Here is a 23,552-nt window from a genome sequence, read left to right on the forward strand (position 1 = left end):
GCTGGCACCTGACAAAACGCAGGAACATGAAAACTAAACCGAGGGTTTGAGAGGAGCAGGCAGTGCTCACAAGGCAGCTGGTCTGAGGTTGGCTCTGCACAAACTAAGGATCAGAGCATGGGGTCACGCTAGAGAAGACCAGCTCAGATGCAAAGCTTTGAATTGTAAATGATACATTTACAGCAGATCCGTGGGAAAAAAAGAACACCCAGGCAAACTGCAGATTTTTAACATTCTCTGTGCAGATCTTTACTACATTATTTATGTGCATGTTCATTAATAGAAAGCAAATCACAATGTGTGCCAGAGATTATTAATCCCCTCAATAATGTAATTCCATAGCCCTTTAGATCCTGAAGTACCACATGCAGTACTACTCCTTAGGCTTACTTGTTGCAGTATAAAATGGAGGGTGGTGAAGGGAAAGGACCATACAGCACTTTCACAGCAGCTTTTAATGCTGTGGGTTACAGGCCAAAGAACCAGCTTTGGGGAAACAGGGAGGGGAATCCATCTCCTCTCCTCAGCCTGCATCCCAAGTAGTCTCTGAGGAAACCTGCCCTCACTCTTTCAGTGTACCACTTTGATCACGCACATGGAACAGGCTGATACCTTCCTGACTGCAGCCCAGCAAACAACACCGTCTTTCAGGCCAGCCAAAAATAATGACCCCTCAAGTGAGTCATAGAGCATATTGCCATTTATTATCTAAGACAGTTGCTTTAATAGTGCTGATACACTGGGAATTCAGTTAACTCACCCCACAGACTGGATTTCAACATTATTTAAGCTGCTGGATTTCCATCAAAGGCTTAAAAGACTTGGTTATTTTTCATTTATTTTTAGTTTTTAAAACCATACAAGAAATGTCACTTGACAAAATTTATAGCTAGGCCAATGGCAAGTCAGGTGTTGGTTTGTAAGATTCCATGCCAAACCCTACTTCTTTAAAAAAGTAAATTTAAAGAAAAAATAAGACATTGTAGAGTAACAACATTCCTATCAGAAATGACAAGTAACTTTCTCTTCTCAAGAGACCAGGCTTAACATGGTTTTATGTGTATTGAATAGTCTGAGATTTTTAACTGGGAAGGTATCAGACAAACTTTTTTGGTCCTTGTTTTATCTGCTTTCCACTATTTTTTTTCTTCTGCTTCTCACTGATTTTTGAAGACTGTGGCTGATAAATGCTGTCATTTTCAGCTTAGTCCTAATCAGGTCATATCCCAGTTCCCTGCCTGGAGTTCTACCCAACAAGCAACACTGATCCAGCAGAGCCATCTCCTCTCTTGGTTGCCATAGATACTCTTTGGTGACCTTCTGACACATTTACTTGGCTGGCAAACAGAAACTGTCATCACATCGAGTGCTGGTCCCTCTTCTTCTCATTGTTATTAATATCACTCTTTTTACTAGTGGCACCAAGATCATTGCATACCTATTCGCTCACTGAGATCACTGTACAGCTTCACAGTGAGGTCTGAACAGCCTCTAACGTGCCTCCTGCAACTGCTTCAGCAACTGAAACCACTCATACTAACCCAAAACACACACCAAGCCTTCTTAGAAGACATTGTGTCAGTGGAAGGCTCCAAACTAGAAGTACAATTTCAAGACCAAACCCAATCAGAAAGAGTTTTATTAAGTTTGGGATTTATTATGAAAGTGCTTCAAATTTCTTTCTTAAATTATTCTTCCCAGCAGGCTAACTTTCTTTTACACTGCCTTCCTTTCCTTCTAAGGCATTTTAAGATCTTTATTTTAAGATTTTTATTTTTGCTATAATCTGAGGAACAAAAGAGGCCATTAATACCTTTATTTGGTTTGTATAGTTGGAGAACATGTGGATATGAAAATGACAGCAAAAGAAGAAAAAATTCAAAAATCCCACAAAACTTACTTGAAGAAATCAAGGGTTTACTTTTCCTAAGAATATTCAAGTTGGAACAAAGGAAACTACAGAATATCAGTTTTCCATAGAATAAGTGATTCAATTTTCAATCATGGAAAAAGAACTATATTTAGAAAGATGTAATACATTACTTTTTCTTCTGGTAAATTTAGCGCAATTGGGAGTACCAGATGGCCACATATCTATGGAGTATTCATCTCTATCATCCTGATGTAGAAACTTTAGAAAGGAAAAAATCCTACATGTCTTGAGAGTAGCCTGTGCAGACCACATAATAACAAATGAGATTATTATGTACAGCCTCCAAGCAAATGGTCTTTGGACTTTCATCAATTTATGTATGCTGTAGAATGTCAAGTTATTATAATTTTTTTGTGTTAAAAAGGCTTGAAGCACTATCTTTCCAATTTAGCCCAAAGATAATACAATGATAAACTTCTACTACCAATAAATAATCACTAGGACACTTCAGCTATCAGAATTTGAAAATACTGGTGGTATGAAACATTGGTTTACTTTTTAAGTGCAAGTGAAGAATGAAAAGCACAACTCCAAATCTCAATCTGAAAAAAGGAACACACCCACCCAAGCATCACTGATACACACAGCAAAAAATGCACCCCAGCAAAAAGAAAACTTTAATGCCACTTTAACATTCCTCAGTAAAGAAAACTTCCTGGACAAGTTGTGTTGGCAGCTCCGCAGCACCCTTTCCCAGAGTTTCACTCTTGCAAGTTGATGGCATTAAAAAGCACACTTATAACCATTACTCAATATTAAACAGGTCTTTAAACTGCAGAAGAGAGGAAGGATGATGCAGTGCCAAGTCTCCTTGGGTGGGACTTGGGAGGTCCAGCCTTGCCCTTTGGGCCATGAGCATACCCCGGGACTCGACTCTGCAATCTGAGCAGCGGGGGCACCACACCTTCCTCATCTGAGGGGAGCAGTCAGGACAGACATGGGGGAACCTGAGAGAATTCAGGCTGGTTTTGACATGCTGCATGCAGGCTCCCTGCGTGGTGGGCTCTGGAAGCCTATCCTGCATTTCTGTGTTCTGCTTTCACCAAACAGATCAGTAAAACTGAAGGAATTGGAAGGAAGCGAGTAACTCTGACTTTGACAAGCACAATGAAATTCTGCCAAGCTTTCCACTTGAAAAATTACTGATTTAGACACAGTCCAAAAATAATAGCAGTTCTGTTCTAACTTCATGGCTATAGTAACATTTTCAGTACTGCCATGTTTCTGAAATACGATCAATGATTATTAAAAAGTTTTCTTAGAACAGCTTTGAGGTGAAATCTAATGTTCTGTTTTCATAGACTGCAAACAAATGTGATCAGTGCTGACATGAAAAGCATTTGAACTGTGCAAACACTGTTTTCTTCTATAAGCAGTAACAGAAAAGCACCATCCAGGACTTGATCTAGCTGATTTCAAACTATTTCAAGCACTGTCTCTACACATTGTGTTAAAAATAATTTAATGGGTTTTTTTATAACACAGAATTGAAAAACATGATGACAACTGAAGAACCATTCGGAACACAGGCTCTGGTTTCAAACTATATTCGTGTCAGGGAGGATCATGAGCAGATATTCTTATAGTACTTTTCTTTCCCCCCCTCCAAAAAAAACTTTAGTATAGAATGTCCTACAATGACACATCCCTCAAAGGATTTCCCTCCTGCTTGCCCACAAACTGTCCAGCCCCCACAAAGCTGAACGGATTGCATGTCAGCCCAACTAATTAATTCAAGCTTACAAATAGCTACCCAATCATTGAAGGCTATGTACCTACACAGTGTTTTCCCACACATACTTATTTTACTTGTGTATTTTATGTTTAGACAGCCTAATATATTAATCAGTATGAAAAGAGGAAGAAGACAAAATGAACTGTATGATTTAAGCCTGGTTCAAGATCATATTACTTGCCTCAAGAGTGTAAAGTGGCCTTTATGTGTATGAAGATCAAACCCTGTGGGTTGGTCTAACCCAAAATATTGGTAGGTTGGACTTCAGCAGTTACAGCCTCCAACAAGGAAAATATATTTGTAGACATAGTCTCAAAGACCAAATAGTTCTTCAATCAGTAGAGGTCTCATTCTAGAAGACACTGAATATGCATAGAACTCTTTAAGCTCTGATTAATTCTCCCAAGAACACTACTTGACCAAATCTTAAACACAGAAACAGTCTGATGATGATTTCAAACATGGTGGGTTTGCTCTGCCCTCCTTTTTTTCCCCTTTCTTTTTTCTTCATAGTTCACATACATTTGCTCACTTCAGTGACCTGAGGCTTACAGCAACAAAACACAGTCAGGGAACCCAGTTGTCATTAGTTGCTAGTAACATCACAATTACAGCCAGGAAAAAAAACACTGCTGAAAACTCAATATATTTTTATCTACATATATGTGACTACAAACAACTTCTTTGACACCAGATATGCCATGCACTCTCTACCCACCACTGCAGCTTCAACCATGAACTTATCTCTTCTTAACCCTTTCAAACCCTTTCAAGTAATTTGTTATAGTAACAAATAAAACAAAACCCAAACCCAGAAATCAACATCCTTGTGGTTTTCCTAACCAAACTACAGCATCTTTCTTCTCAAGAGGAAACCTCAGTATTTGTGTACCTGTGAATTGGTTTTGGTGCTTCTGTAGCTAATGGAAACATTTCTCCATGCACATCACCCAAGCTGTGGCAGAGCAGGTGTGCCCATGGCCAGGGACAGTGTAGGGACATCTTCCTGACAAGGCCAGACACCCCCCACACAAACCACGTGCAGCTCAGTTAACTAAGAAGGGCCTTTGGCACACATTTGGAGAAACCTCTGAACTCCTGTCTTTGTGACACAGCATGTGAAGTGCTGTACCACATGCACTCTGTAAATCTGATACCAAAGCTGACTGGAAAATATCCACCAGCACTACCCTTAGCTCCATGTTCCCACGGTCAGCAATCTCTCCTAGCTGAAGCCACGTGCCCCTTCTCAGCAACACGTGACAACTCACCCAAAGTATCAGCCTGTAAGGGGAAGGATCAGCATCAGCAAGCCAGGAGTGAGTTTTTTGGGTAGGTGCTGGGGCCTTTTTGCTTGTTTCATTTGGTTTTAGGGCAAGGGGTGGTGTTGAGCCAGTTCTATATTATGACAAAGCAACAGCACCAATGTTGGTGAGGCCAGTGCAAAATGGTGTTGTCAGATGTGGCACTTCCCTTCTAGGAGGATGAGAGTATCTTAACTGAATGTCCAAAACATTAGATCTACTTTCAGTAATGGACAGAAAATGATAATTAACCAGAAGGCCTAAGTAATAGCTCTGTATCTCAATCACAGGCCCAGAACAAGCAGCCACAACTCACAGTGCCTGTAGCATGTACTATCAGTACCTTGCAGACCTGGAGAGCTGAGGTGTCACTCCCACCCTCTCCCTCATCAAATGGTCAGTTTGTCAACAGAGAAAAATTCTGCTAGGAAATGAAGATATTAGCAACTCAATTCCATTGAATAACTGGGCAATAATAATAAAAAAGGGTTCACTTTAAAGCAGCTTACTTATACAACAAAACTGGGGTAGCACACATCATTTCAGAGGTGTAACAGAAAAAGGAGATTTGTCCTTTAGCTACAATCAATTAAGACCAAACACAGTCTTGCAGTTCTGCATGGAAGGGTCTCAACCACTTGGGAGGAGGTCTTCAGTCAGTGCCACCCACTTCAGTGACAGATGAATTAGGCTGACAGAGTGCCCATTTCTCGTATAAAGGATAAATATAAACAGTCACATAGAGCAGATGGACAGTCAGACAGCTATTAAAAGCTCCACAGATAACCTTCTGGCACTATCACCCACATAAAACAGATACTGAAGAAATTTCATACACAATAGTTCTCGAGCTCAGATATTCTAACACAGTTAAGATCCAAAGAATATGCTTTTTAAGTTACACAGATGATTGTCCATTTATTTTGTAAGAGAAAGCCAGGCACATTGAACAACACACTTCTTGAACCATTAACAAAGCAGAATTCACTTTTCTTCTTCTCATTTTTAGTATACACACAGAGAAGGAATTAATAACTATTACTAACCAGAGCAATACTGGAGCTTGTCAAATAAAGACCCATTTATTTTCAAAGTATTGCTCTTGCTAAAATTTGCCAAAAATATTGTATCTTCTGATTGTTTCTCACAACAGTCACTGTAGCAGCACAGAGCTGGGCAGAGGCAGCTGAACTGACACAAATGGCAATCTCTGGTACTGTGTGCTTTTTAGCACAGCATTTTGAACTAGCAATGGAAAAGAAACCATTTTTAAGCACATTTCACGAAGCAGCTCCCAAGAAAAATGTTGTAATCACGGACTTTTACAGATGTTCCAACCTGCAATGCTTCACTCCCACTATTGTTCTAAATACTGAGTACCCGCCCTCCACTCCACACACACTCACACGAAGACACACGTGCACACTCACGTGCACTCGGTGTCATACCATGTACTTCACTTCTAATAGTAAACCTGACAGAAAGGAATTTTATTTTTACACTCTCACACCTCCCACTCCTAATTAATGTCAGTCAGCATCTTCTGCATACTACAGAAGTACACACTGCAAATATACATGGCCTTATCTGTGCTCTGTGCAGGGCAGGGGCAAAAATTTCCATTCTTGCTAGAAACTGAGTAGGCTCTATGTGATGGATTCACACAGGAAGGATCTGGGGATGCATAACCCTCCTTTAATGATGCTCCTGAGGGGTCAGTTAAAATGTTCTGACTTTTGGGGGGGATATTTCTGTTGGTTGGTTTGTGCTTTTCACCCCACAGCTAAGAATCAGAAGCAATTCTCCAGTTCTGAAGAGTTGTTGCAGACTTCCCAAGGTGCAAGAGGGCTCAGGGACTTGCCAGTACATCCTGACAGCTGCCAGGAACAGTGGCAGCAGTGGGAGGGACAACAAAGGAATTTTGCCAGTGACTTCAGTAGAGTCAGTCCACACTGTTTGGATATCCATGGACCAGAGCCAGACAATTAAAAGCACTGGTACTTACAGGGTAAGCACCTCTACTTGCGCTCCCCAGCTGTCCCAATAACCACTGCAGTAGCAGAACTGAGGATGGGAAAATCTTGGTCCCAAAACCCAAAGCAGACAAACTTGGTTTCCCAGCACACACACCACTCACTTCTTTTTATAGACTGCTTTTCTCTCGAATGCAAAAGTAAATCCAGCTCAGATGATTTCCCTGTCTTAACTTTTGTACAAGAGGAAGACAGAAAGCTAAAAAAAGAAAATTAGACACTTCATGAAATCCGTGATTAAGACACAGAAACTATCAAGACAGATGGGCTGAAACATTCAGGGAGCTTCAGTTCAACAACCCATGTTTTTCAGAGGTCTACAGTACGCTATTGTCTTCTCCATTTAGAGATTTTAAATCCCATTTTTCATTGCAGTAATTTAACACCATTTTCTAAACTTGGAGCACACTTACTGGGTAGTCCAAAATAAACCCCAATACTTACTTAACTAGCAAATGGCCCTAGCACCTAACTACATGGTTTTTCCCCGCTCTTCGCTTCTTTTTTTTGGGTGCAGGCAACAGTCACAGCCGCTGGCTTGTGAGCTTGCTGGGGAGGCAGAGCAGGGTGACTGCAGATGGGGGAAAGTAAGAAGCAGCACCCAGCTGCAGCTGCCTGTGCTCTGCTGCAGGCTTTGCTGCCCTGTGTGCCCCGCGGGAGGAGCTGCTCTCACTGTTCTTAGCAGGCTATTGCCATGCACACAGAAATACCAGGCCAGCCACACATGGAACTCCCTCTCACAAACGTTTGTCTCCCAAGGGCGAGAAGCAGAAGGCAACACTGCACACTCTGAAATGAGGAGCCAAATGCTTCTAGCAAGGGTGATCTGCCCCTCCACAAGCTCCTTGCTCACAACAAGGACTCAGGCTGGTTCATCCTGCCACTGGATCCCTTCTTCCCTCAGAAATTAAGTCCTCTTTTCTGTGCAGTGCACAAAGCAGTCACTCACCCAGGGGGAAAAAAAAAAAAAAAAAATAAAAAAGGAAATCTGTGACTCTGCACTTGGCAAAAGCCAGCGATCAGCAACAACTGCCGAAAGCTGAGTCACTTTTTTCCCTTCCACCTGGCGAGTGGCTGCCCCGATCCATTCAGCAGAAAGCCTCTTTTCACCGAAACTGGCATAAATCTGGAGTAATTCCCTCCGTTTCAATGGAGTTGCTCAGGATTTATGGCAGCGTGACACAACTAGCAGAATCCTGTGCACTGAGAGCTACAAGCCCAGGTTTCCTTGCAGGAGACGGCGCTGCTTTGCTCTTCAGGCTGCGATGCCAACCATGCAACAGCACTGATGCCACGGCTTGTTCTATTTTTTCTGATGCTGTCATCTCCAGCAGATGCTCTGCAAGCAGGACCTTTAGAGAAATCACCCTCTTTCACACACTACAGGAGAATTTTTACGTCCAGAACATTTATTAGCTTGAATTAATTATTTTTCAGATTTCTTTTTTTTTTCCCCAGATTTCATTTAATGCTTTAATTTGGTTTAGCAAAGATTTATAAAATTATTATTTTTAACATCTCACTGGGCTGTGTGAAACAGAGTTCAGAAGACAGCAGAAATATCTTCTGTGCAGATGATGTGTGAATAAGTAAGGGATGAGATCAAGATTTAAGGAATACCAATCAGCTTTACCAGACAATAATCTACTCTATTTATGTTCTCAGCTTAAGAAAAAGCATTGCTAGTGGATTTATGCATGCACTGGAAGCTTTCTAGAAGCAGGGAAAGACACTGAAAAAAAACTACCTAATACACCCCCCAGCATGTAATGCAGTGGAAAGCAGAATAAAAAATGGCAAATGAACACAACCCCCAACCTTTGAAACAGGGTTAGTCCAACAGAGGAGAGCTTCAGCTTTACAGTAAACACATCACATATGTAAAAAAAAAATGCATTCACACATATACCAAGGCACTGACAGGGTTTTTCTAAACAAATGCAACGAGTCTTGTCTGCCCTGGCTAAGTACATTTACAACATCCAAGCACGGGATGTAGCTGCCTGGAAACAGCAGTGTTCATGTCGTCCTTTCAATATGGGGAACACAGTGTGCTATACAAATATTAATTTAGCCTGAACAACCAGTGAGGTATGCAAATATTACTCCCAGCTTCAACTGGAATTGATTTGAGCACAGAGGAGCAGGGAGGGGGATTTTTAGCCGTGCTTCAGGAAGCCAGCTCACAGCCAGGGAGAGCTGGAATCTTGCAGGTCTGCAAGTTCTCTCAGTAGCCCTGCCCTGACCAACTTTCTAGACCTGCCTGTTCTCTTCAGGCAACCCAGACGAGCAAACATTTTCTGTGTCCTGACTGCCAAATTCAACAAGGCAGCTGTGCAGACATGGGTACACTGTGCAGCACCTCCCAGGTCCTGGTTTTGACATGGTTCAAGAAAAGCCACCACAGCCACTTAACCAGGCAAGAGGAACTGCAAGAGACCCCTGCTGGGTACCACTAATGTCCAAAAAGCACTGCTAGTGTAAAAGCAGAGAAAAGCAGCAGGAGCTTCAGCAGCTGACACTGGCTTCTTGTTTACTGGGTAAGTTGCAGAGCCCCTGGGACTCAACTGATGAGGACAGGGCCAGAGCAGAAGTCCAGTCGGTCTTGCTGTGTACTTTGCCTTTTTAAAGTTCCACCTCTAATCCAAAGGGAGGAAAGAAACATTTGTGAAGTCAAGCAGACAAGAAAAGGAGAGCTGAAACAATGCAGATCTAAGTGACCTGGAAAGAATGATCTCCTGCACCATTTTTTCCTACCACTCCACAGAATAGCAGTAGAGGAAAGTGAAAGGCAGAGAACTGGGTATCTCAAGGACAGGGCATATAGAATTGCAGCTGAACACAACACCTTTCAACCAGCAGCTCAAGGAAAACAATTCTCACAGCAACCATGACACTGAAAACTATTCAACCCTCTTCCTCAAGAGCCTTGGTTTTAGCTTTTTACAACTCTGGCAAGTAAGTGAATTAATATTTTAATAGAAAATGCTTAATATAAACATAAAGAATATTTTAAAATATTTTATTTAAAATCCTGTGATATCTGACTCAGAGTGATCTTTTGAGGGCAAGTTTCAGGACAAAAATCTGCCATTTTGGAGAGAACAGGCATATATGTATCACTGACTGTTAAATTTACTTCTGCTGCTGCTGCTGTTGTTGCTAATTTACAGAGATACAAAAATGGCATCAGACCCTGGAGAAAGTCTGAAAATTTGGCAGAAGTATTATACTTCTAAGTACTATACATGATCAGAGACATGTTCTTAGCTATGCCTGTGAAAAAATCACCTATATTTGGTTAATTTTTAATCTTGAGGGCGGGAGGCCAGCAGCTGAATCTTCAGACCTTTCAGCAATGTAAACTTTACACCCCAGGCTTTGACACAGCTCCACATGGGCCACAGCAGCTATGGAAGGGTCTGTCTGCATGGGGTTCACTGCAGAAGAAAAGACTGAGCTCTAAGTAGTTTTGGGATTTCTGAAGTCAAGAAACCACAGTTAGTAAGGAAAGACACTGTACTTCGATGTACTGTTCTTTACCTGAATATATACAGAAACAAGGCAGAGATGCAGAAAAGTGACAAAACAGTTGGAGCTTCTAGTTTGATTTTTTTTTTTTTAAAGAAAGTAAATCCATACAAGCAGCAAAGTGCAAGCACTTAAAGTATCCCCACCACAGAACTTACCAAGGGTAATATTTGCTGGTAACCCAGCATGCCAGCATAGAAGATTCATGGTCTGCTGTTCTCTAAAGCATCCTTCTCTTTCAGGAGCAGCACTCAGAAAGGATGACACAATGCCAAGCTGCTCTCCCTGTATTCCAAGGCACCTCCACTCAAATGCCCCCAAATCCCATTTCTTCCTTGTCAGAAATCTTTGTTAACAAATTTCCCTTTTCGTTTATTTTGTGAACTGTGCTTGTCTTTTTTTGTTTGTAAACAAAGAAACAAACAAAAAGCCAGAATGTAGCAAGGCTCTGCCAGAACTCAATTAATAAATAACGAGCATCGAGTGTTTTTGATCATTTCCTTCTGTCTGAGCCTCACAAACTGACAGTAAAACAGCGTATGACCCTTTACAGAACAATTTTGCTATCACATTACATCCTCACTGGAAATTAAGAACACAAATTTGACATTTTGAATGGGAATGGCCCATGCAATTTGGTTCAGTGTTATGCACTGGGAAGTCCAGAGCCAGCTGCAAGCCAGCACAGCAGGATTTGCAAAGCATCCATGTAGCCACACAGTAAACCCCAGCACAGCCTGCACTAACTCTGTCAGTCACTCTGCATTATACAGGTGTAACTAACACTATTTTGTTGGGCTTTTTGCAAGACATAACTTGAGCTTAAGTTCAAGCAATTCCTCAGGATGTATGAATCCCACAGGCATGGGAAAAGCAGGAAAGGTGAGGAGTAAAGACATTCTATCCTGTTGCTACATCTGGAAGCATAAGGATGCAAGAAGTGACTTTCATATTCAAAACTGGAAAATGGGAAAAACAGGAATAAGAGGTGTTTAAAGAAGGAAAAAAGGTTGAGACCTGCTGAAAAACTGTGTTCGGTCATCTGGAAAAAAATAAAAAAGGATGACTAGAGAACACATTTTGCCACAGAGACAGTGTAAGAGAATAGAAAAACACATAAACAGAGACAACTACAGGAGCATTATCCAGCATTGTGTTTAAAAATAGTGGCCAGGAAGACAGATTCTCATTCCATCTTTGTTGGCATAACTTTACTTCACAGGAATATGCTAAATTTGTACCAGCCATAGACCTGCATCCTTCATTTATAAAGAGACAAACCCAGTATTAATAACACCTTTCTGTGTCCTGGTGTTTATGAGCACACCATCTGTTTGCATTTGGAAACTGCCCACCATACGTGCTAAATTGTCAAAGATACACAAAGTGGGCAAAAAGTTAAGATTTCCATGACTTCAGCCCTAATTTGACTAACACCAGCACTAAGTGATCTCCATCCAAAGCATAAACATACTCCTTATAAACTGCTTAAATGCCAGTACTCTAAAGGCGTGACTGTTCATGTGTTGTAATCTCTCTAATGAATAAAATTCAGCTGCAGCCACAAAGAAAAGTAATGTTGTTGACACATCACGGAAAGGAAGCAAATAATGGCTCACAATACTAAGAAACATGATGAAAATGGAAGGGAAATTACCCTTTGAATAATTTTGCATGACCCATAAGTTTTAGTGGGCTACAGGGAAGACAAACTCAATCGTTCCATTTTGCTCTCTTGCAGATACTTTCATTTTTATATGTCCACATATATATACTTTTTAAATGCACATTTACTGTCTTTTTCAAACAGTTTAAACTGCTTTGGGTGCAAAGGAAAGGCTGGATTTGAACTCTTGGATGAACCATGTCGTGCACAAACTTTTTCAGAAAAAGAACGTGGATAATAAAATAAATAAAACAAAACAAAAAAGAGGATAATTTTCCTTCCCTGTCTCTTTAAGATACTGCTGCTTTTCAGCCACACAGTGAATGCTTCATTCAAATAACAGAACGTGGATTTCTCTTAGTAACTGCAGCTATAATTGTAGCAACTGCTTATACTGCTTCCATCCTATTAGTGTTACAATTGTCCAAAGCAGAACACTCAACTAAATTGCCCTCATTTCTTATAAACATTTCCTTTTTTTTGTAACAGGAAAAAAAACCCAAAAGCCTTCAGAATGTTACCCCTTTCTTCTTTTACCTTCTTTTGCTTCTTTGGCACTGAAAGCATGCAAAAACAATACTACTTTCCCTGCCTTCAATGTTTGGCAGCATTTTCTTAAACAAAAACACTCTGATTCAGTGGATGCTCTGCCCACTATTACAGATAACATGCCTTTTTCAAAAGTGAGTCTCTTAAGGACAGTGTGGGGTAGCTTTATTTGCAGTCATTCACCAACTAGTATCCCATTTAGGATCTAGTAACAATTGGCTCTTAGCATCTTCCTCTGCTGTATATGGCATTTGCATGCATATTATGCAAAACAGCGATGAAAATAAATGGCCTGGGTTGTTGTGTTTACTCATACACAGAGTACATATCTCTCATGTATTCTTACTATGATGGAAAGGCACAGGCATGAAGAGTCCATCTCTGCATGGAAATAGCATGTTGGGCAGAGTGGAGGCAGTAAGAAACCCAACTTTACTGACTCTTACACCGATAAGATGAAAAAACTCCTGCATTGTCAAAACACTAGACAAAGTGTATCACTTAAAGCAGTTACAGCTCCTAGGTTTCAGTATGCTTCACTGGAAAGCAAGTTTTTAATAGCATTATTAAGGTATCACACCATGATTTATTCTTACATGGTTTTCAACTTAAAGTGTTTTTGCCTGCTGCATTTCCTTTTTTGGCTTTAAGGAAGGGTGGCCCAATAATTAAATTTAAAAAACCAAACCCAGCACAAAATATAATCGCTTTGATTTACAGGGTCAGAGGAAGAGCTTTGAAATGTCCAATAAATCCAAACACTATTTCCAGTCTTCCTTCTCATTCACTCACTATTCTGCGTATTTTCCTTTTTACCCTTGAATAATATATGGATAAGCCAAGCATATCCCATTTATTTGCTCATTACATAACCCATTCCTGCTGTATTAACATCCCATACTTCAATAACTGTGCACATTCTCATTACCCCATCACAATAAACCATCAGAATGGGGAAACAGACTTCAGTGTGTGGGTCTCTCATTTTGGCAGGTTTAAGAAAGACGGAAAAAAGGGAAGAGGGGGAAAAAGAATGGAGAAGAACAGGAGGGAAAGACAAAAGCAGGGCTTAGCCTTTCACATGGGAAGGTATGCCAGAGGACAACCACAGTGCTTCTCAGCAAAACTCCAGAGATCCAGGTTTGCAACAAGCTGCGTGCTGAGCACTGGCATGGGGTGCTGAGCACCAGCTGCTCCCACTGCAGCAAAGCAGTTCCTGCCTCACTCAGGACTGAGCTTCTGTGCCACAGACCATCGCACTCGCTGCTGCCCCCAGCACAAGGCATGCACCAGTTGTCTTCCACAGGGGCTGCCAAGCCCCTTGGTCACACCATTGCATGCAGACCCTCGCCTACAGCACGTGACAGGGAGGTGACCCCAGAGACACTGTGGCAAATGTCATGATGTCAGCTCTTTGACCCTGTCAAAAAGGTCAAACACAGCAGAAATACAGAAGACATTGTTTTAGTGATACAATGCTAAGAAAGTCTAGGAAAAATATAAACTTAACCACCAAATTAATGAAATTAAACTCAAATAATCTTCCCTCTTAAAACTCTGAAGGAGCACCAATTACCTTCAGTCACTCAAATGAACAAAGTTCTCTATGGCGTTACTTCTCAATTCTCAAAAAATACTCCTGGCAGTATTTTGAGCATTATGGGAACACCTGAGTGCACGTGTTAAAATGCACATTTAACAAGCCTGGTTCTTCTCTCGCTGAAATCAGCTGCCCTTAATTTGAACAGCAGGAGACCTGGGCCTTTTCCACTGCCATGTTCCTTATCAGAGCTCTATAAATGTCACATCTTTATTTTATTAGTGAAAGACATATTTTAAAGATTAACAATAAAAGCATTCTTGTACGCGAGTTTTCTAGCCCCTGTTGAGATTCTGAATTCTTGAAGGTCAAATAAAGCAGTCCATAGGAAGGAGGAGAAGAAAATACTCTGCAATATCCTTTTAAAGAGCCACCACAGCAAAGAGAGAATAAATAGCTGATTTGTTACATGGCTTTGAGGGCAGCCACAAATGCTAAAACCACAGGTAAATGAACCTGGTCATGAAAGGAGCAGCAGCTCGTCCAGTACCATATCTACATTAGTTAACTTTCTTTGTGATTCAAGTCCAAGACTTTTCATTGTTCTATTTCCGCCTATTCCTCTGCTCTGGATTCCCTTTGTGACACTTTTATCAATGGAAAATCGAGGGAGGGATTTCCAGCTGGGAGCCCAACAAAAAAACAGGAGGTTCAGTCTGTTTTTTTCACTTGCTCTGCAAGAACCATTTCAGCACTAGTAATAAAAGCAAAATTACACAAAGGGAAAAAAAAAAAAAAAAAAGACATGACCTGAAATTATTTTAGCATCATAAATACTTCACTGCTCTTTATTCTGCAGTATGGTTAATGTCACACATTGGCATAATAATTCTCTAGCTTAAACAGAGCTCCTTGCAAATAACGAATTTATATTAAGGGCCACTGTCAGCTAGAATTCCAGGGAAATACAAAGAAAAAGAGAACAGTGCCATTGGTCAGATCTACTCTTTGTTATGCCCCTGCAATTTTGACAGATTTATAGCTGCAGTGTCATAATATTAAAAAGTTTGACTGTGTCCTCTGTGAGTGGTGAGGAAAATACACACAAACAACAAGGGGAGGCAAGCAGCACAGTGGGAGGCACACAACGTGGACTGTGCACAGGGACATCCCCATGGCCACACCTGCGGGTGTCATTACAGCAGCGTGGCCCTGCCACAACCGCAGCCAGGCGGGTGCTCAGTTTAGCTGTAACCTGAGGAGGTGGCTTTGAAATTGATATCATTTGTACTAAGAGGATTTTCAAGGTAATTTTCAGGGGATAGATTTGGTTTCATTTAAGACCAGAAAAGACCAATAATCATACTTTTAAACATTATGGCAACGCAGACCATTCATCTTGGGAGGCACTCGGTACAGTAACAACAGAGCAACAACTCCCATGCATTTATGTGAGCACCATTTAACACAGCCAACACGCTCCTTGAAGTCCAGAGCTATTTTCATACACCACCAAGGAGATCCAGCCACCACCACCTTCTCAAACAAATGTCTCAAGGCTTTCAATAGTCTGCTATCCAATCACTGCAGGCTCTGCTAGCGTCCTAAAGACAAGTGAAATCTCTTTCTCTTTTTCACATGTGTACCCTGTAAGGGCTCTGCTGAGAGAAGTACCTTTTTTCTTTCTATAAGCAATTGAGGAAGTTATCATCACCTCAGCTGCACAAGCTTGTCGAAGCTGCAACAAGACAAGAAGAGAAAAGCTGAAAGCAAAATACAAGGGTGGAGAATCATATGCAAAGGCTGTCTTCTTAAAGACAGAGACTACTTAAAGATGTGCCTTAAATTAAAAAAAAAAAACAAAACAAAACAAAATAATTGGCAGTCACCATCATCAAATAACCTGAAAGTTCAGAAGGCATCTGAAAGAACATTGTATGGCACCCAAATTCTCTTCTATTTTTTGGTCGGTTGGAAAAATATTTTCAAAAGCTCACATGGATTTCAGGTACCTAAACTATAACAAATTGTAAACTAGGAAACCTTGACTGCTAGCATTCTCTGAGTCTGTACCACAGACCTGTTACAGGGAACAACAGTTTGGGGAGAATCATGTATCAAATACCTGCCCGGCAGATACCCCCAACAGGAGAACATGCCAAGCAAGAAGGGATAAAATACTTGCAACATCTTTGATGAGACTGGTGAGGAGGTGTTTTCATTCCTAGTGCCAAAAAACCCAAAGTTTTTTAAACAGGCTACTATTTAAACCCAGTTTTACACTGAGCTTTTCATGTCCTCCTTAAGTCAATACATAAACTTCATAAATGACCAGGCAAACCCATAGATCTAGGTTATATGTCCAGCTCCAACCATTTACTTTATTGTCTTCCACAACATAGATCAATTCTCATTAAATAGCTGAATGTGTAGAGAGCTCAGTAGAGAGCGAAGGAAGTTCCTAAACCAAAAATAATCCATGGGGCAAACTATGTGTGGAAAAAATTAATATAACTTTTGTGAATGAAGTTGACTGAAGGAAGTTTATGTGATCCCAGCAGACACAATCACATCACAGACAAACCAAACAGGAGGAAATATCCTTGAAAATATTCAGCTCTTTGGAGTTTTCTCAGCTCCAAAACCAGACAGCAGCACATGAGTATGTTACATTAACTAAATCCATCAAGGAAATCTCCATATAATTTCTGATCACTGTCTAGGGTCTGATTTTTCACTGTGGCCAATCTCTGAGAAAGACACCAGAAAAGCAAAAAAACCCACACAACACTAAAACACAACAGTAAAACAAAGAAACAAACAAAAATACAAAACCCCAAACAAACAAACAAAGAACCCCACAAAACAAGGGAAAATTACCACACCCACAGCTTAGACAAGACAAAAAATGAAGTGAGGGAAGAAATCACTTCCCATCCCTGCAGGTAAGGTCAAAGTTTTCTAGCACTAGATTTGAAAATAATATGAAACCAACAAGTTAAATGGCCTTACAGGGTCTTTTTAATTTATTAAATATATTTTGCTTTAATCACATTAATTTTTCAGAAATGTACAATAATCTTTGTGGTTTAAAATTACTTTGTATCCATTTTTTAATGGAGAGTATTTTTATTCATCTAATACATTATCCTTTCAAGAAAATTATCATACTTGACTACAAGTACTTAACGGGGCACTAATTAATACTCCTATTTCTCCTCATTTAAAACTCCTTTGAGAAATGAGGTCAGAAACCTGGTTTAACGCAGAAGACACTTCTCAGAGGCTAAAGGGGGAAGGCACTCAAAAGGCACTCGTCACCCTTCTGCAGGAGGACATCCCCTTTGAACGCTAAAGCCCGGCCTGTCAGCGATCGCCCCGGCGGAGCCAGCGGCTGATGCTAACCAAGGCCCTGAGCAGCAGCTGGCCCGCCAGCACGTCTCTCTGCCCCGCGCCTCAAGAACCGCAAGAAGGAATTCTCCCACTTCTTCTTGTTTAACGGGGAGAGTTTTACTTTTCCCACTCCTATCAGCTTGCGGCAGGCAAGCTGCCCACCTCTCCCCGGGAGCACGGCCGAAGGGCTGGTCCTCCTACAGCCCGCTGCTGAAGCCACTTGTTCCCGTGCCGCGACACAGGACGGGCGGCTCCGCCTCCCTCCGCGCAGAGTCCCTGCCTGAGGCACGGCGCCCTGCCAAGGCTTCAGCAGCGGCTGTGCCCCGCCAGGAACGCCGGCAGGAAAACGCGGGTTACAAACACCTCCCAGAGCTGTTTGGGACTCGGGGAACTGCTGCAGGCTTAAAGGGCCAAAGCAGAGACCAAGCGCAAGCGTTTCTGAAGCTCTCAGGAAATTTGCAGACACTCACCCGTGGACTTCACATTTGGGTTCGCTCCGCATTGTCTACTAATTGCAATTATCTAAGAGCGGCTCCACGATGGGAGGAGGGGAGGAGAAGAAGGCTTCCTTTTGGCACAGCTTCTTCAGAGTTCAAAGGACACATATGGCCTGCAAACACAGTGCAGGGAATAATGTAAAATTAAAGGAGGGATGAGAGGAAAATGAGAACGCAGCAGGGACAAGCACTGTTCTGGATCTGCTTGACTGGAATTTTAAATAAAGAAACAGGAGGGGAAAAATCAACAAAACCCCCACACTTCTTTTAATTCCACATCTGAACAGAAGGAGGGGTCACGGGAGGGGGCCCACATATGAAGGGAAGACCTCAGGGGTGCAGAACCTGAGTACTTCTGCAGGGGGCAAAGACCCCCAGCCCGGCAGCAGGAGCCAGAGGACTGCCCAGAGAGCAGGGCTGGAAGCTGCCAGAGATACAAGGGCTTCGGGAAATGTGCAACCAACACCTCCAAAGAGAAAGGATGGGTTCATTTCAGAATAAACACGTGTACAGTACCAAACCTGACTGTCTACCCACAGAGTAAAGAAAGGAAAAATAAAAAAAAGAGTCCAAATAGCGCAGGTCCCAATTTCCCTTGCAGTGCTCGTCTTGCCACACAAAGAGAGCCACACAAAAGTCTGTTAGATGGTGCCTGTGTCCATGCCAAAGGCTGACACCTGCTTGTGGCCTTGTCTTTGTTAGGGCAGAAACCAAACGCTGCTCTTCTCACTGCAGGGCATATGAAGGGCAAAAATAAATAAATAAACTAAACTAAACAAAAAAAAAAATCCACAACAATTCTCGGTTGTAATTTCTACATAATTATTGCACAACAACCACCCATAATGAGAGAATGAATTTATAACCACACATGAGCTATATTTACCAGTGGACTGGTTACAAAGCAAAACAGCAGGAAACCACAATGTGTGTCTTCATCTTAGCTCCTCAGCAGTGGTGCAGAGCAAGGCTGCCCCTGCAGCAAGGCAGGCTGGGCAGGTGAAATCCAGGCACACCCACCGAAGAGGAGCACAGCCTTATGGGGACAGAACCTGGACTGAGCAGGGCACAAAGATGCTGCCAGATAGTCAAGGGAAGCTATGTAGAGGTGCAGCTAGAAAGACTTGTTTGTCCTCAGGGTTAAACAGTCGGCCACACCAAGAAAACTGAAGGGACTCTTGCCTCCCAACTATCCCAGCTTCCAGAAATTTTGATACCTAGGCAGAATTTAAAAAACAAACAAACAAACAAACAAACAAAAAAAACCCAAAAACCCAAAAAAAAAAACTAACAAAGAAATCAAAATTAAAAACCACCCCACAACTGGAAATGCATCTCCCTGTGCAGTCAGGATCCAGCAGATGAACCGTTCCTGCCCCTTGAAATGAACAGCCACTCGCAGACAGCACTTTGTGCTCTTCTCCCATCAGCTATTCAAGTTGGCCCCACGGCAAAACGGGCACAATTCAACCTGAAATGGGACAGTGGGACTGTGCCACAAGAGAAGGCCTGACAAAGTCAGCAGCTGAATCCCAGATGACAAACTTTTCATCAACTGGGGAGAGTTGATTTGGCTCAGCCACCATAAATTGCTGAGCTCAGGGGACCTTCACCCCTTTAACACTGCTTTTCAGGCAAATTTGGCCAAAACTGCCTCACAACTTTGGAAGTTACTGGGCCAATGCACTTAAGGAAAGACAGGCAGCACACTCACAAGAGCCCCATTTCCGCAGGGTGACATCATTCAAGCAGGCAGCATCCCTGCTGCCAGCAGTACACCCCTGACCACCTTGCCCCAGCTGCTCCTCCTCACCTCCCTCTGTGCCAGTACAAACCCTCTCACTTTCCAGGCCAGGGTGAGAATGATGGCGAGCTAGATCCAGGAACAGATCCTGCTGAAAACTTACCTTTTTCTTTTTTTTTTCTTTTTCTTTTTTTTTTTTTTTCCAGGGATTATTTTTAACTTGGATCCTTTCCCAGACCCAGCTCAGAGCATGACTACACAACGCTTATGTCAGCACAAGGAAGCCATCTAATGAGCACCCATGAGGGGGGCAGGATCGCTGCCATCGCTATGCTCACCACCTTAATGAGCTTGTAAAACAACAGCCCACAGACAGCAGGTTAAAAAGTCACAGAGCTTCAGTAAATTGAGGATGGCACATACAAAACCAAAAAAAATAAAAACTGAAATTCATACACACAGGTTACCTAGCCACTGCCATGTCAAGCTGCCAAAACACAGCAAAAGCACAGGGCCCTCCACTGAGGGAAAGCAACCCTGCACTCAGCTCCACCAAAACCCCAATGCAGAAGGGCTCCTGACACACACCCACGGAAAATCTTGGTCATTACTACTTCCTAAATAGGACACGCAAAGAAAACCCACACCATGTAAACCACTGGTATCTCAAAATGACCTTTCTCTTATCTTTTTGGCTAGGCATGCTCTCTCTGCCCTGCTCTGTGCCCGGAGAGACACCAAACAGCCCAGCCCCAACTCAAGGGAGAAGCATAAAAGCGAAAGAGAAGGGAAGATGAACAGGTCAAAGAATTCTCCTTCCTCATGACCTTTGGGTGCAAACCCATCACAACACATTGTGTAACCTTAAACACATGTTAAGATGGAGACAAAAATCCATGATTACTGCTTCTGGTGTTTATGCTGACCAGTGCATTATTACTGCTCTGGTGGCAATCAGCGAATCTGTCATGAAAAGAAAGGATGTGTTGGGTTTGCTATCGATCCTTATAATTCCTGTCTGAGAATAATCATACCAGCTTGAAATATAGCCCAAAAGTGCGCTGTTATTCCGGAACTGAGCTGCTTTTGGAAGATGAGTAAAAAGCAGTTACATGCTCTTAGATATCTTCTTGAGGTTGCAGACAATTGTTTCTGGCTTTACAGACACATTTTTTGATCCTTTAAGTATTCTCTTTCCCCTATAGCTGAAAGAGCCACACACAAATAAAGAAAAATCTGGCTATCCCAAGAAATCGTGCAACTGACTATACACAGAGGGCTGTCAAGTAGGCACAAAATAAACTAACTGAAACAATATGATTTTTTCTCCCTCTAATATCCTTCATTTATAGTCATGTCAGTGTGACAACCAATAACAGTAAGTGGAATGATTTCATGCATGATTTCTTATCTCAATATTTCATTAATATTGAGATATTCTATATCCCCTTGTGCAGCATACAGTTTCTATCACTTGCTTTGTATTAGGACAACAGAGTAAGGCACCTCAAATTAAGCCTGGAATGGTAACCATTCCCTCAAACACCAGAGCTACAGCCCAGACTAACAGACTGTGACTATTGCCAGATCACCTCTTTCTTCTCAGTGAAGTCTGGACATCGCCAGTGGATGGGGAGGCACAAGCCTCTGATGGCATCCAAAACTGCCCCCAAAAATGCTTATGAAAACACGTATTCCAAGCATGGCTAGAACAACAGTACTAAACAAAACATATGATGCTAATCCAAGTGTTACAACAAATTGTCTATTGTAGCTGGAAAACAGAGAAACACAGCCCTGAAAAGGGATCAGAACAATACTGACTTAAAAATTGTTAAGGGTTCTTGTTAAGTGTACATTCTAGTATATTCATAAAGCTGGTTTTTTTGAAGGTAGAAAAAAATACGACAAAACTGGTTAACAAACTAAATGTAAATAGTAAGGAAAAATCAAAGATATAACCCAGAAGAAAACTGAGTAAGAAATACACAAATATTTTGTGTGCATATGTGTGTGAAATTTAATATAATTTCTAATTCTTGGTATCTTGGATAACACCTGTCTCTTTTCCAGATCTCAGTTTCAGAAGTTTACTACTTTTTCACAGATGGTTTCAGAAGGACTGTGGTCTCTTTAACAGTGAAGTTCTGTCCTCCATCCCACACATGTTCTCACTGACTCCAACCAGCCTAAAGTTAACTATAAATACAATGGAAAGTCAAATACAAAGGTAACTTGTTGCCTAATTTTTCCCCTTTTTTCTGATGTGATATTAGGCTATTCATAAGGAATATAAAATACTTCTTTTTTTAAAATAACGGGTAGGACAAACAAAGCCTCTAATATTTTACAAACCTAATTGATGCAAAACACTAGATATGTGTTCTAGGTCTCTGGTTTTCAGATCTTTATTACCAAATTTTGACTTCTTTTCATTCCATTAATGCTTTCAACAGGTTATTAAAAAGCACAGTGTTGCTAATTTACTGTAATGTTTAGGATACCTACTTTAAATTTATGGAAGAAATCAATAAATTGATCAATCAAGAAAAAGAAACAGAAAACTGACAAAACACATTCTGTTCTATTACTGTGGTAATTCTAAATGGTGTTTTAATTATTCATATAAACTCTAATGCATTAGTAAATGTGATGTATTGCACACCTACTTTTTTTTTTTTTTTTTTTTTTTTTTTTTTTTTTTTTTTTTTTTTTAAATTCTTGAGTCCCGATTCAGGAATGTGGTTCCTTGCAAAATTACAAGGAAGGCCTCTGAATATTTTTGCTAATATTTGATTCTAAGTAGTCAAATGCTGTCCTGCTTTGGATCCACAATACCACAAGATTACTTACTCCACAGCACTCTCTGCTGAGAGCAGATCCACAGAGAAAGTCACATAATGTCACACAGCCTTGTAACACACCACACAAAACAACCACGGGGCAGAAGTGCCTCTCCATCGCTCCTGCCATAGCTAACAAGCAAATTCCGAGAACTGCAGCTTGGAAGAGGAGGCAGTCGTGTATATTAACATTCCGCTGAGAAAACTAGGATGAGGCAATGAGCTAGTGAGTATCTTCAGGAAGACATGTCAGGGTCTAAATTCTGGGCCTGCCTTGCCAAGCCCCTCCTCCTTTTTCATCGACACAGTAAAATTCTGTGCACCTTCTGTACCCAGCACCCCCGGCAATGCCATTCTCACTCATTCACAGCCATGCTCACTCTGCCTACCCAGTAGCTACACTGGAAGTAGGAACTACCATCCTTGTCCCGGGAGACACCAACAGCACAAAGAAAGCTGCAAAGCCCGTGAGTGATTCTGTGTAGAGGTGGCATTTTTCAAATGATAATGAGCTTCAGAAGAGAGCGCACAGAGCTGCACAGATACAATCCCTTTTTAGGTCAGAAGGCACATAAAGGGTTGACTAACCTCTACTGCTTACTTTACGTTATAATCTCACCCCTCCCTTATTTAGCAACTTCCTCCTTAAGCCCTGGCATCTCTTCTCCATTTCCCTCACAATCTTGGGGCCTTTTCCTCCCAAGATTATAATCTACTGGAAGTTCCCCCTCCCTGACCACTACCCACATCCCAGTCTTTGTTCTGGCTCCCTACAGAGCTCAGT

The 23,552-nt window shown here is 41.6% G+C and overlaps 1 protein-coding gene across 8 annotated transcripts in view; it reads right to left on the reverse strand.

Moving 5' to 3' along the window:
- ATXN1 (ataxin 1) overlaps positions 1-23,552 on the reverse strand; it is a 217,477-nt gene that overhangs the window by 125,439 nt on the left and 68,486 nt on the right. For 7 of the 8 annotated variants that reach the window (XM_041413205.1, XM_041413202.1, XM_041413206.1 and 4 more), the window contains one exon: positions 18,155-18,294. The exons of the other annotated variant lie outside the window; for it this stretch is intronic. The gene's annotated coding sequence lies outside the window, so the exon portion shown is untranslated. The remainder of the gene's footprint in view (positions 1-18,154; positions 18,295-23,552) is intronic. 8 annotated transcript variants of the gene reach the window in all.

This window comes from Onychostruthus taczanowskii, unplaced genomic scaffold (genome assembly GCF_017590055.1).
Source record: "Onychostruthus taczanowskii isolate IOZ18803 unplaced genomic scaffold, ASM1759005v1 scaffold40, whole genome shotgun sequence".
In the NCBI taxonomy this organism is placed as follows: Eukaryota; Metazoa; Chordata; class Aves; order Passeriformes; family Passeridae; genus Onychostruthus; species Onychostruthus taczanowskii.